Raw genomic sequence first — 15449 nt, forward strand, 5'->3', positions numbered from 1 at the left:
AGAAACTAGGTCGACTACATTAAGTAGAAAGAGAAAAAGGGAGAGGAGGCAGGGGTTATTGGGACAGTGGTCATACCTACAGTACACTGAGTACAGTATGTTATAGTTTAAGGAGGCCGTTCCTCCAAGCGGGGCCCAAGCAGGTTGATAAATCTGTCAGCAGTGTGGCCGGCACCGCACACAGTTCCAGGTTACTGTGGGACTTGACTCTCCTTATCCCCAGCTGGCCTGGAGCGGCTCCAGCATCTCATGCTATATCCTGGAGCAGCTCCAACGGGCTCTGGCAAGCCATAACCTCCGCCCCCGCCCCCACCCCTGCGGAGGCATCGTGCTCTGCCAGCCGGACGTCCTCCTGGCAACATGCCCGTCGGCCATATAGTTTCACTATCTGGCCTGTTCAGCTAACATGTGTGCACTGTGCTGCCACGGCAACTCACTGAGAACTTTTTAAGACACACACCGCTAAGCTCTCTCTCCCCTCCGTTGCTGTCCACTATCTTGTGTCGAGTAGGATTTGTTGTATATTTCTTTCAAGGCGGAGATGCTAGGAGAGAGATTACTGTGTGTTGCGACAGTGAGACTCGCGTGCCTCAGAGTCAACAGGAAAACACAGTGGCTTTACTGTAACATACAGTATATAACCAGGCCAATGTGTGGATTCATGAAATGCACTCAAAGCACTTTGCCACCGTTCTATCCATCATGGCACTGACACCACGTCCTGACTGAGCCAACACCAGAGCGTGGCTCAGCGACTGTGGCTCTAACTTTGGCATTAGTCGGTCACAGTCTGGTCAAGCTCTTATAACCCGTGGTGAGGCATATTGCTGTCCCAAGTGGCCACAAGGCCACTCTGTGGTCCATCTCATTGTGTTCTCATGGTCCGCAGGCCTTGGTCTTCACAGTGCATGGGATCTGGTGATGATGCTACTGTTTGTCTGGCCGCCATGTGCGTCCTATCAATTGTCAAGAGCTGTGCGCTTCAGCACAGTTCTTGTGACAATTTGCATTTAATTTTATTCCTGTCCCCGCCCTCAACTTATGGGGAATCAACAGACCTGCAATTTTCCCATCATAGCCCATCAACTCAGCAATGTGTAAGTGGATACTGAAAACCTGGGCTTATTTGCAGAGCGTGTAAGTAGATACTGCAGGCCCAGGACTAATTTTGCAGCATAGAAAGGCATTGTATATGGAGTATTAGCTCTGAGAAAAGACAGTTCTGCACACAGAGTGTGTAACTGACAGGCGCCAGGCAGCTCTCAACATGTTCACCCTGGTTCCACATACACTCTTGCGCTCTGGGCTCCACCATCACTCTCTTCACTCATGAGACGACTAGAAGCTTTCCTTGCTTGTGTTTAAAAGACACTATTGTGTTCTGGCATGGTCCACTTACTGTAGCTTGAAGTGTTAAAAGGTTTATTTTTTTTAGTTTGATGTTGCACATCCCACCCAAGGTTCTTGTCAAATAGCTTTTATCGTCAGTTACTGAGAAATGTCCACTTGACTCCTGTTTGCTCTTTATAGTGATACTAATGGGTTCTGCTGGTATAGTAGCCAGGCTAGTTGGTCAGTGAAAGTGACTAAGACATTTACAGACATGATAGCGTGGCGTGCGCGCGTGCACACACGCACACGCACACACACACACACACACACACACACACACACACACACACACACACACACACACACACACACACACACACACACACACACATTGACATTGGAATGGCTCTCTCCATTAGATGGTTTCGGGATACCTCACATGGTTTCTCAGTGGTTCGCAGGACAGACACTCACCATCACTCTTTTGTTTTTCTCTTTGTTGAGTAATGGAGCAGAACTTTAATGTAGGCATTGGGTTGCTGTTTGTATTTCCTCACACAGGGTATTTTTAGCTCTGTTTATATCTACTGCTGTAAGACAACTTCTCAGGTTCTCTATGGTGTGTACACACACTCACCGCGGTGTGGTGTCTGGGAAAGCCATCAGTTAGCAAGAAGCCCCTTAATTTACAATGTGATGCTCAGCATGTTTGGCTCCCCTTCGCTCTGCTCTGGCACACAGGAGGACTTGACTGTGGAAAGCTTCAAGCCAGAGAGAGAAGATGATGTCTCTTTCCTTTTTTCTTGCATCCTCAATGAAGCCGTTGGACTTCGAGGTCACTCACTAACAGGCTTGCCAAATCTCAAAGTATTTCATTCTTACTGTCTTCAGGTGATTTACTGAAGCATAACACTTTGTTTAGACAGTGTTATCCACTGACATTTACAGTTTACATGGTAGGCGTGAGCATTCCTGTTGAAATCACCATAATCCCATGTGGTGATGCCAACTCTGGGGGTTATGAGAGACTACTCTAGGCTCTATCCCCACACTTTGATAATGCGCTTATCAATCACTACACTAAATGAATGGCCACCGCTGTACTCAGCACCTTGATTCCAACAGTCATTAACTGCTGGGTAATTGCAATGTTCCAGTTTCCTTCCTGTGGACTAATGCCAAAAAATATGTCAGCACTTGACAAAATCACAATATCCTATACCTGGCTTTTCCCTGCTTGTAAGAAGCATTGTGAAGACGACAAATTGCTTGTTTTCTTTAAGGATTTTCACATTACTCTCTGTCAAACACAAACACAACAGTGTGGGTAGAATAATACCACAAACCTCGCCGCCCTGATCAGCAAATGCAACACTAATACTCAGGGATTATCCCTGAACTCTCTCACACACTGCACAGCAACAGGTCCTACAGTAGACTATTGATTCCCACTGCCACATTTTGACCTGAGATCAGATTCTAAAAATGTCTTCTACATCCTGACAGTTTTCTGAAAAAGCTATGTTTCTATGTCGTTCTTTGATTTTTCAAAGATAGCAGACCTACAAGCTCATAGCGCACCACAGAGTGGCGCGCTATGAGCTTGTAGAGCTGCTATTTTTCAATAGCTAAAGCATAACATAATGCTAACACCAAAAGGGGTTCCCGCCAAAAATGGGTTAATGTGAGTGTGTTGCACTAATATGCAGTAATAAATCACATATACTGTATGTTTTTTGTGTGTTTTGCTGACTCACACTGTATGTTTCTAGACCTCCACATCTAGTCAATATGAAACATGATATTATATTGAAATGGCAGTATGAAAAATAGTGAAAAGCCTTAATGCCACAGGGTTTTTGTTTGTGTTTCACACATATACGTCCTGCATCTGTGACCGATTAAAGGTGCTGTAAGTGATATGTTGCTGTTAAAATAAGTGTTATATAGCTATATACTCCCGTAGTAATCAGTATGTGTAACAAGTGTTACAATAACAGGGGTCTCCTTTAGTTACTTACTAACTTACTTACTAAGCACTTATCTCCACCTGTAAACAGAAAATTACATTTTCAGGTCAGGATAGCAATTTCACCCCACCAGGAGAGAACTCATACCAGATCAACAAGGGAAATTCAGAAGTGATGAAATAAAAATGAGCAGAAAAAAGTGTAACTGGAACAGAAACTGATATTTGTGGGGTTCTCTCTCCTGATTGGAGGACATTTTCGGAATTTAGAGCTTTAACCTTTTATGATGATTTTTTTTTATGTTTATTTTATTTGAAAGTGAAATATCCCTTTAAACACCTTTTAAAATGCAAAAAGACACAGTAAACTCACTATTGGCATGTCCACACACTATCTTCCCCCTGATAATTCTACATTGTGAACGGCAAATCTATGTTGAAATCATAGAAATAAAGCCCCCACCCTAGCCAGTGTCAGCATAACCATTCACCATACAGTAGTTAGTTGATAAATATTACAGTGGCATGCCCAGGATTTACTGTAGGTCAGACCCACTCAGAAAATAGTTTCCTCTACAAGTGTATTTTGGCGTGCTAAGTAGAACAGCAAGATTGTTTATCGGAGTTGGATGCGAAAGAAAACTCCAATGTGCGATTTTGAGGGAATGGGAACTGTAGCAGATTACCGAACATGATTTAGGATTTTACTAACCCACATCTTACTCTTTCTTGCACTGACCAATTAATGGACACTGTATTGTTTGGCATTGCACTTTTAACGTTATTTTTTTCTTGTCTTTATTATGATGAGACGCGTGATACTTGATGCACTGATTGACTGTACTGTATATAGACACCTTTTTTGAGTGGTGCAACCACTCCCTTACGGAGCTATGTGTGTGGGTAGCTTGGTAGCTGGGTGGCTGGGTGTCTGGGTATGAGCACGAAAACAACATGGTTGTTTTTCACCACATGTGCGCAACCTAACGCACACACAAACACACACACACACACACACATATTAACTGTATATATGATGCTTTCGGGTGTGCCAGTACAGTGACAGTACAGTACAGTAGAGGTTACAGTAGAGGGACCCCCACATGGTAACTCTGTCATTTCTCTACCGTTTCGGACATGGGTCGGCTTGCCGGAACCGGGCTGGCACCCTGGGTGCGTTCCTGTGGGTCTGGAACCCCCCCCCCCCCCCAGTTGCACCACTCACTTCACATGGGTGTGATTTATTTTGTTTCTACTGTACTACAGTACCTTGGTACCACTTTTGATCCAGTCGACCACAGTACTCGCGGGCTCTGCTTGCGCAAGTAATAAAATGGAAAGGGTGTCAAGGTTCAAGGTCACCTGTCAGGTGAAAAGAAGCAGCTTGGACTCCTCATGCATAGAGGGAAGTATGAGGTCAGTCCGTTGCTCTCCCCAGGTTGGCAGAGGAAGTGTAGCGTCCAGGATTACATTAGATAATTGAAAAAATGGGTTGTGAAATCATGGGATAAAAATTAGGTTCAAGGTTGTATTTTGTTATTACATCTTGCATACAGGTACAGTACATAAGAGTAAAACGTTTTTTTTTATTCAGCTTCTTCCAGGCAATGCAGCAACATAAATAATAATACTAATAACAATAATAAAACCGAAAAAAATTAATAATAATTTAAATGGAAAAAAAGAACAAAAAAGAAAGGCTTATATAGGCCTATTTATTTATTTTAAATGTTGTTGGTGTATAACTGAATATACCAAGATCATATGCATGTGTATATCATGCATATGATATATTCAATTATACACAGACACTACTGCATTTTTTTCAATAGCTGCCACATTTTTTTATGTAAACAAGTTCACAGTGTCTTCAATAGCCAAGTGGTTATAAGGCAGTGAAGGCACACACGTACCCCATAGGTTATATTGATACCCCTGGTACGCTTCCTGCTGCCGTACCCCATAGGTTATATTGATACCCCTGGTACGCTTCCTGCTGCCGTACCCCATAGGTTATATTGATACCCCTGGTACGGTTCCTGCTGCCGTACGTCCCATTTGTTATATTGATACCCCTGGTATGGTTCCTGCTGCCATACCCCATAGGTTATATTGATACCCCTGGTACGGTTCCTGCTGCCGTACGTCCCATTTGCTGCATGACATTCTCCTGTTCTCTCACTGCCATGTCTAATCGCCACTGTACTGTCAATTAAGATAGAGGTAAAGAGGAGGAACGAAGGAAATCAAATAAGGTAGGTAGGAGAAACGAGGGAAATGGAATTAGCAAGCAGCTGCAGTTGTTAGTCTGTAAGTTGCCCCTACACCTTTTAGTCTACTTGCCAGAATGAGAACCGAGACATTTTGATTAGTTAGTTTTGCACGAAAAACACTCCTTGGGCTAAATTCGGCCATAGCCACTTGTGCTGACCTCATCATATTTGTGATGACGGCTATGGCCGTCTTTAGTATGAGGTCAGTCCGTTGCTCTCCCCAGGTTGGCAGAGGAAGTGTAGCGTCCAGGATTACATTAGATAATTGAAAAAATGGGTTGTGAAATCATGGGATAGAAATTAGGTTCAAGGTTGTATTTTGTTATTACATCTTGCATACAGGTACAGTACATAAGAGTAAAACGTTTTTTTTTATTCAACTTCTTCCAGGCAATGCAGCAACATAGGTAATAATACTAATAACAATAATAAAACCGAAAAAAATTAATAATAATTGAAATGGAAAAAAAGAACAAAAAAGAAAGGCTTATATAGGCCTATTTATTTATTTTAAATGCTGTTGGTGTATAACTGAATATACCAAGATCATATGCATGTGTATATCATGCATATGATATATTCAATTATACACAGACACTACTGCATTATTTTCAATAGCTGCCAATGTTTTTTATGTAAACAAGTTCACAGTGTCTTCAATAGCCAAGTGGTTATAAGGCAGTGAAGGCACACACGTACCCCATAGGTTATATTGATACCCCTGGTACGCTTCCTGCTGCCGTACCCCATAGGTTATATTGATACCCCTGGTACGCTTCCTGCTGCCGTACCCCATAGGTTATATTGATACCCCTGTTACGCTTCCTGCTGCCGTACCCCATAGGTTATATTGATACCCCTGGTACGGTTCCTGCTGCCGTACGTCCCATTTGCTGCATGACATTCTCCTGTTCTCTCACTGCCATGTCTAATCGCCACTGTACTGTCAATTAAGATAGAGGTAAAGAGGAGGAACGAAGGAAATCAAATAAGGTAGGTAGGAGAAACGAGGGAAATGGAATTAGCAAGCAGCTGCAGTTGTTAGTCTGTAAGTTGCCCCTACACCTTTTAGTCTACTTGCCAGAATGAGAACCGAGACATTTTGATTAGTTAGTTTTGCACGAAAAACACTCCTTGGGCTAAATTCGGCCATAGCCACTTGTGCTGACCTCATCATATTTGTGATGACGGCTATGGCCGTCTTTAGCCCAAGAAGTGTTTTTTGTGCAAAACTGATGCTTGCAATTGATTCAGAATCACTAAAACCCCCTAGTTTGACCCGTCACACGCTACTTAAAGCATAATGACATTTTGAAAATGTTGCCTTATATTGGTTGTTAATGGTACCCCAGCTTATTACGCTAATTATGAAAATTGCCCAACATACAGTATGCAAGTCAACATTTCTAACATAAAACTTTAGTACTCAAATTGTCCGCGTTCACAATGGGACTCTATGGGCTGGCAAGTAGACTATTTGGCTCTATTGGAGAATGGAAAATATTTAAAATCTTTCCATTAGACACAGGCACCCTATCTACCATCAGCATGCGAAAATGTGAGCGTGCATGTCTGTGACTGCGGTGCGTATGCGTGCATGTGCCCTTTGTTATTCTCTTTCAGATTGCTGTGGTTTGGTTTCAAGTATTCATGGATGTATGCACAGTGTGCCTTGTGGTGTGTTCTTAGATATGGACAGTGGGAGTGCTAGCGTTCAGCGCTTTTGTTGATATTCGCTGTTATTGTTAGCTGTAAATGTTGAGATTTGGTGGGTTTGTTCAAGACGGAGACTGATGAGCTGCAGCTTAGATGTTTGATCATGTTATGGTTGTATGCTGTGCACAGCCAGGATTTGTGTTTTTCTTGTTCTTTTTGACAGAACTCTAGTATTCTTTTCTCATGTGACTCATTGTAATTTTCGGACACAGACAAGAACATGAACTCCCAAGTATCGAAGCCAATTTTGCAACTCACCAAAGTAATATTTCATACAATATCAACAGCAATATGTTTTATAAACACAGATTATATTAATTATAATATTATTATAATTCATAATAATATATAATCAGAGGTGGACAGTAATAAAGTATCAGTGTATAAACAGAGAGATTATATTATTATATGTCATAATTATAATACAAATAATGAGGCTTTTGATCAGCAAATCACAGATCAGAATCAAATCTAAAAATATGCTCTTTATAAAAGCTTTTTTTTCCTTCTTTAGAGCATTATATTAATTGATCCCAAATCAAGAAAAGTCAAGGTCATTACATTTTGTTAACTTTGGCTGTGCTGCAGGGTTGCCAGGTTCTTGCAGCTGGTAACCCCTTCAGACATGGCCAATTAATGCATGGGACCTATCTGCACTTGTTTTGTCTTGTATCTTGAGCATGCTACCGCATATAGTCCTCAGCGCCTCTGAAGCTCTGAGTCCGCTGTCAAGTGCACACCTACAGAGTGAAACCCATAAAAATGCACAATTTATGGCATATTTTACATCCTGATTGAAGCCCTCGGAGAGTAACAGACATGGCTCTATGCCGGGGGTCAAGCCGCAGCCTTTATTACCAGGGCAAAGAAAACACACTGAGGAATTCTGGAGGCCTGAATGATTGCCCGCTCTTACGCTGGTGTGAAGACAAAACAGGAAGGCTCCTGACGCTTTTTTATTAGCAGGAATCATAAACAGTGCCACGTTTTCACCGTGACTCTCTTATGAAACATAGAGTCCTGCTGGATCCGGTGTTCATATCGGTGAGCCTATTGTATCCTGTAACCTAATAAACCCAGCTTCTTCCACAGCTACAGCATAGAGCTCTATATACCTCGAGGCCTGTATATGGTGTCATGCCTCGTGTGCTACCGTTCATGTCAGATGCTGTCGGAATCGCAGTTGTGCTGCAGATGTAGGCCTTGTGTGACTCTGTACAGATATCGGGTTCGTCAGCCTTGGCATTCTGATCATAAATTACTCAACAGGCAATTTTTCAGTGTCTTGTTTGACAAGATTGGTGCCCACCTGACAAGCAGCTGAAACGAAATGACGGGCAGGGGTCCCACGCTGCTGGTTTGGTTTTCCAGAGTTGAGCTGGGTTCCTTGGCCCTGGTAGGATTAACTACAGGGGGCGCTACTCTTGGCCTGGTGATGAGGTAATAGGAACATTACCATGGGGTTCAGGCACAATGCTGGGGACATTAAACAGAGGGCTAAGCACATGTTGCCAGTTCTTTTCTGCCATCCCTTCATATTCATGTGGTTAAGTCAACTCAGTCTTAATGGGCAGTATTGACAGGATAATAGTAGTCTGTACTGCCAAAGCTTCAATAAATCGTTACTTTTGCTTCAGACCATATGAACTGGTACATGAATTGGCTTCACAGCTCTTCCAATATAACTCCTGACTATTATGAAAAGATATTGCTAGATCGGTTCTATATACTTCAACTACTGTAGCTAAGTTCTTGCCAAGTACTCAATTAGGATGGAATGGAACGCAATTTTCAGAAATACACATGGGACTTTCACTGAGCCTATTGATCCAAATTGGTCAAAATGGTTATGTGACCATACAGTAGTCAGTGCCATTTAGAGTAGAGCCTGCAATTTTTCAATTGAGAGTCCTAGACTAACGAAATGCTTGTATATAAAACCATGAGGCTAACTTGAAAAGATTAAGTGCATGGCATATCTGCCTACTGGGGATGTGCGTGTAAAATGTCACCTAAATCACACGCTTTGTTGATGATTTGAGGCATTTTGTTCAAAACGGACCAATCCTGCAAACTTTGGAAGGCAATCTTAGCCAATTGGGATGGAATATGGAAAATCGGACAGATCAGTGTTGATCACATGACTATTGAGATAGTGTGTACCGATTTGCGTGATGCATGGATGAGTAATCTGCATGTGTAATAAGTTTAGCAAAAACCTGCTTCATGGTGGTGCTATAACAGGCCATCCTGGAAGATTTGGGGCAGAGGTTCGTCGTTGGCATGCAGGGAGTGTATGTGCACAGTTTGGTGTCAACCGAACAAACATGCTGGAGATTAGCTGTACACGGACGGATGGACGGACACATGGACGGACGGCGGAATATTAAAAAAAATAACTGATCTACAAGCACACTACACCTCATTATGCAACGTATTGTGAGCTTGTATACTGTAGATCGGCTATTTTGGAAAGAAATTGACTTTTTACCAGACACATCAGCTGCAAAATTGAAGATACTGAAGTTGTAAAAAAAAAAGCATGGCATATTACTTATCCATGATCAGGATGAAATACTATGACATTGATTGCGGAATTATTTTATTTTGAAAAGTTGTCACGTAGTTGTCACGTAGGGCAAAGCAAGCTGAAGAACTATGCCAGGAACCTCTCAGTCTTTCCACAGGGATTGATGGATCTCCTCTTGGCACTGCCAGGAATGTATTATGGAATAATGCTACACACATGATTTCTGGATTCATTTTCGAATGGTTACGACATGAAAGTTGGCTCATCATAGTTAATAATAGTCCATGACCTTTGAACTTGGTCCCCTCTGCATCGGTCTACCGCGGAGCCCGGTCGCACGAAACCGTCCACTGAAAAAGAGATTGATTTAAATGACATTAGCCTGCATTTAATCTAATTTGCAGTCATTTGTTGAAGTTAAACTCTGGGAATGTGGAAAGAAAATATTTGAAGTGATAACAGGTAGCCTGCTGTCCATGCTCATTTTTCAGCTCAATTTCAGTGGCAGTAGAGCCAAGATACACACATCAGCCCCTCCGCCAGAGAGTGAATAAGAAATACACATTGAGTTGAATATGCTTGCACGCACACACACACACACACACACACACACACACACACACACACAGTCGTGCTTATTATGGACACATACACACACTTTTGGCCTATTCAGTCAGGCACATCCTACCAAAGTGCCGTGAGTAGGTGGTGAAATCCTGTGTTGGAGGCTGAGAGGTCAGGCTTGTTCAGGGATAGTCCCAGTGTTAGTGAGGCCTCACTGATGTCTTTTATATAGTGCAGACAGGTCTCCCTGGTTTTACAAGAGCCATACGCACCAAGACTTCTGCCCTCAGCTCAGCCCCTACACTGCAATGCTAAGGGCTTCTCCGACAGGGCTTTGACGGCCACATAGGGTACAGTAATCCAAGGTTGAGAACAGTGTTTCAAAGACTAGTATTACTAAGGAGAGACAGTTGGTAGCCAACATTGAATATGGATTTTTGGTAAAACTTTGTGTGCAATGAACATAGAACTTAAATTAAATTAAATAATAAGTAAAATGTAATATTGGCTGTTCCGAAATCACAATCATGAGAGCGCTACATGTGAAAATGTCACTTGCATGCCACTTGTGTCCCCACTACAAGCTTATAATGGCTTGGAGAATGTGCTACCTGAGAGTGCACAAATACAACCAAATGGACCCATAACAGTCCATTTGTATTTCCACCAGAGTTTATTGTTATAAAAGGGTCCTTTGGTTCCATTTGTAGTAGGCTAAGGCTACACTGTCAGTTACAGAGTCACCTCGACAGATCCTGTTGTTGTTAACTCATTCAGTGTAGAGGTTGTGCCATTTTTGGCCACAAATACAAGACAATTAAAATCAGTTGTGCACATCGTCGTCACACCAGATTAGATACAAAGAAAATTTTAAACAACAAAAAAAAAACAATTTCTTTCTTCTTTTTTCCCTTTTTTATTTAAAGGCGTCATTAGGCATCTGTACCAACGGGATACATTAAAGAAAGGTGTCAGGAGGCGTCACGTGGCACTTGGTGTTAACTTGTTTCCACACACATAAATACAGACAGGCAGATATTTACTTTTCATAGCACAATTCTGGAGATATAAGGCAGCCACTGGTAATTAACTGATAATTGATCAGTTCTTGTTTTCGTACTGCACTGTGTGGATATCACGCAATACATGCAAGACAATGAACACACACTAGACTGCATTTAAATCATCCTAATTGCAGCCTGGTATGACACACAGTGGCACACTGTACGTGTACACTGTACACGCCCGGAATTCACTTTCCATTTCCAGATGCACCAACAGCACGCACGCACACACTCACGCACACCCATAAACACACTCTGTTTCTCTTCTCTACTTCTCTGCCTTTCGCTGCCTTTCGTAATGACTTTGGCAGTTATCAGTGAAGGAGATCATAATCGTGTTGGTTGTTGCAGGTTGAGAGCTCCTCCCTGCTTCATGTGTTTGATAGTGTAACCAGAGGCAGTGATGCTATCAGGTGGAGAGTCAGTGGAATCCACACTTTGGCTAGAGTTGAGAGCACAGGCCGCGTGCCGTCACCCACACTAAGTTCCCTACTTCCCTATATCTTGTTCTAACTCTCTCTTTCTGACTCTCTTTCTCTATCTCTCTGTATCTCTCACGCACGCACGCACGCACGCACGCACGCACGCACGCACGCACGCACGCACGCACGCACGCACGCACGCACGCACGCACGCACGCACACACACACACACACACACACCCACACACACACACACACACACACACACACACACACAGAGCACCTGCTCGTATGGTATATAATCCCTTTGCTTTGTAAACTGAACACTCACGCACACACATGCCTGAGCGCATGCCATTATGCACGAGCTCAAGTAAATCCAGATGGACCCACATGCGCGTGCATGCACGCACGCACGCACGCACGCACACACTGACGGACCCGCGCACACATCCAAATATTACATGCACACAGCCATTGCCTCTGGCTCGAGCCCTGGTTGATTACAGTGTGTGTGGTGGAGGTAGTAGTTTGTCCAGCTTTGAGGAGGCAAGATGGGTAGAGTTGTGGGTGGGCTTGGGAGATAGTCTTGCCTGGCAGATAGTAATTTGGGGTTGTGTGTATGGTTAGTATCAGGGTAAGGATATGAGTTACGGCTGGTTTTCAACAAGGCGGAAGCCTGTGGCTAGGAAGCGGTAGCACCGGCCTGTGTGCACTTTACGGTACATCTAACTGCAGATTGGGATGCTCTGCGGTTCAATCCCCCCTGTTGCTTTGCCATAATCTTTTGGAGAGAGACAGAGAGAGAGAGACAGAGAGAGAGAGAGAGAGAGAGAGAGAGAGAGAGGGAGAACTAAGGGAGAGGCAGTGTTTGAAGCTAAACAAAAGTACTCCATATCCTGAGGAAGTGGCTGGTGCCAGAAAAACAGGGATAAAGAAGGGACTGTTCCTCATGGTGAGTGAGTGAGTTTACATATTTGTGTGTGGCCATGTGTGTGTGCACGCGCACTTGTGTGTGTTTAACTGAAGCATATCTGTTTGATAATACTGTACCCACCCACACATTTCAGCATGGCACTGGTCCACGTTGAGTCTGCCTGCTTCCCACCATAGTCACAGCGCTGCCCTCTGCTTGGCCCTGTGAGGGCGATAAGTTAAGACCTGCCAAAGGCTCGTAGGCACTGCCTCTCGTCACATCGCCGAGGGATGGTTTGCTTTACCCCCGAGTTCATAAAAGAGGAGTTGATTAGGTGCTAACAAGGAGCACTTCATGGCTTTCAGATAACATTGCGGTGCCTGCTCGAGTAATAGTGACCCAGTGTCTCCAGGGTCATATTAGTGTTGAGTAATGTGGGGGTTTATGTACCAGCCCCACGCCCGCCTGTGACCCAGTCAGCTGGCACAGAGCCACGCGCTTGGATTGAGCGTGTGTGTGTGTGTGTGTGTGTGTGTGTGTGTGTGTGTGTGTGTGTGTGTGTGTGTGTGTGTGTGTGTGTGAGAGAGAGAGAGAGAGAGAGAGAGAGAGAGAGAGAGAGAGAGAGAAAGAGAGAGTGTGCACGGTTTCGTGCAGAGTGCAGACAGGTTGTCTTGGGGCTCACAGAGGAACCCTCTAATGAGTGGAGCCACTATCAATCTTGTGTAAATCCCATGTTAGTGTGTTTTAAGCGCATGTCTAGTGCGTGTGTGTTATATGTCCACCATGTGCGTCTCGTGAGATAGTTCAGCGGGGCGTGTAGAGTGGTTTACACTTCCCTATAATGATGACACCGACAGGGGGAATCCCACAGCGACCCAGACTAAACTGTTCCAGCGTCGCTGCTTGGGGCAACGCACTCAGTGCAAAGTTTAGTTGTGAAGTGCGTGCATGTGTGTGTGCGTGTGTGTGTGTGTGTGATAAAGGAGACTGGCAGAATCACAATCATAGAGTAGCTTATAGAAACAAATTGAGAGAGAGGGGAGAGAGAGGGGGTGGGGGTGTGCAGAGCAAAGCAATTGGCCACATTACGTACACTATACTGTATGTGCGAAGCATCATCTGATGTCTTGAAGCCATTATCGACATCCCTGCAGATATTCAAAATGGGGATCAGAGTGGTTTGGGCCGATCTGAGTAGTGAATCTGACGAGATGGCTTTCAAACACGTTTTCCAACTGAACTGTGAGCCTGGAGCCCTCCCGGCAAATAATATAATGAATATGCCCCAGGCGGTCTGCCAATCACCATCAACTTTCTTCCCTCGGAGTCTAAAGAAGGCCTTTGTTTTCTGGGAGCTGTCAGATGGACTTTATGCAGGTTTTGGAACTCTCTCAAACTCAGGACCACATGCCTGACAGGCTGGAGAAGAAGGAAATGTATTCTCAAAACCACATCATGCAGAATATGTGCATGTGTGGTTGAAAGTAAGTGTGTGTGTGTGTGTGTGTGTGTGTGTGTGTGTGTGTGTGTGTGTGTGTGTGTGTGTGTGTGTGTGTGTGTGTGTGTTCATTTGTGTTTGTGTGTCTCTGTGATTAAGCTAGCTACAGTATCTGGGGGTTTATGCGTTCCCAGTACATGTCATCCCCCCACTGTGGTGGTTTTTCAGCCTGTTGTGACTCATTGGAGGAGAGGATGAGGGATGGTATCTCATGTGTTTAGTCTTCCTCTGTCCTGTACAAGCCACGACTCATTCACAAAATGTTGCTTCTCTGACCAACTCCTTGGTTCATATGTTTCAACGACGAAGGGCACAATCTGGCAGTATACTGTATGTCACTGTCACTGTCACTGTAATGGTTATGTTGTTGTTCTGTATACGCACACGTGCGACTTGTGCGAGTGAATGTTATGTTCGTTGCTCATTCATTTCACTGCCCTGTTGCTCCTGCATGAGTTGAGTACATCACATGCGTTAGGGAGGACAGAATTCAGAGCCAAGCCTCGAGTGTCCAGCCAGAAACTGTTCAGCGAATGAGATGGAAGGAAGGACATGGAACTGGAGGGGCTGACCGGCCAAAGGAAGGAAGACGGCAGTATTTTCGGTCTCGTCTGCGTCTGGCTCGCAGAGGCACGACAGTCTGGTTTTCTTCTGTGTTTGGGATTTTCGGGGCATGTGGGTTGTGTGTTTGTGTCTGAGCGGCAGGCAGGGCCCGAGGCACGGGGGTGAGATAGGGAGGTTAACCGGAGCTCAGCCGCAAGGCCGCAGTCTGTTTTTTTTTATGCAGACTGGAGTGTTTAATGGTTTATGTTATCAGGACCTGGGTCTCTGCCGGCTGGCCCAGATGTGGCCATGGATAAGCCTCAGGGGTCAGTGAGGGGTGTGCGTACTTCCAGGCCTGCAGGACTGTAACAGTGACAGGGGAGAGTGTCACAGTCAGTTAAGAGGTGTTTGGAAGCCCCGCAGCGGGTCAGGAAAATCCAGTGAAGTATAAACAATAAGGAAGACATTAGCGGAGGCCCCCCTCCTGGAACTGTTTAGAGCCGCCCCCCCTTTTCAATAAGTAGAAACACACAGTAGAAACAGACATGCAACTGCTGTGAATGTGTGTAGGAAAGCAAAGACAAAACCGTAATTGGATATGTGTGTGAAGGCTCCCAAGCGA

At 44.2% G+C, this 15449-nt stretch overlaps 1 protein-coding gene across 2 annotated transcripts in view; it reads left to right on the forward strand.

Moving 5' to 3' along the window:
- The window catches only part of znf469 (zinc finger protein 469), a 279591-nt gene that overhangs the window by 132935 nt on the left and 131207 nt on the right, over positions 1 to 15449 (forward strand). The window lies entirely within an intron of this gene.

The sequence above is a fragment of the Protomyctophum parallelum genome (assembly GCF_964188405.1).
Source record: "Protomyctophum parallelum genome assembly, chromosome: 4".
NCBI lineage: Eukaryota > Metazoa > Chordata > Actinopteri > Myctophiformes > Myctophidae > Protomyctophum > Protomyctophum parallelum.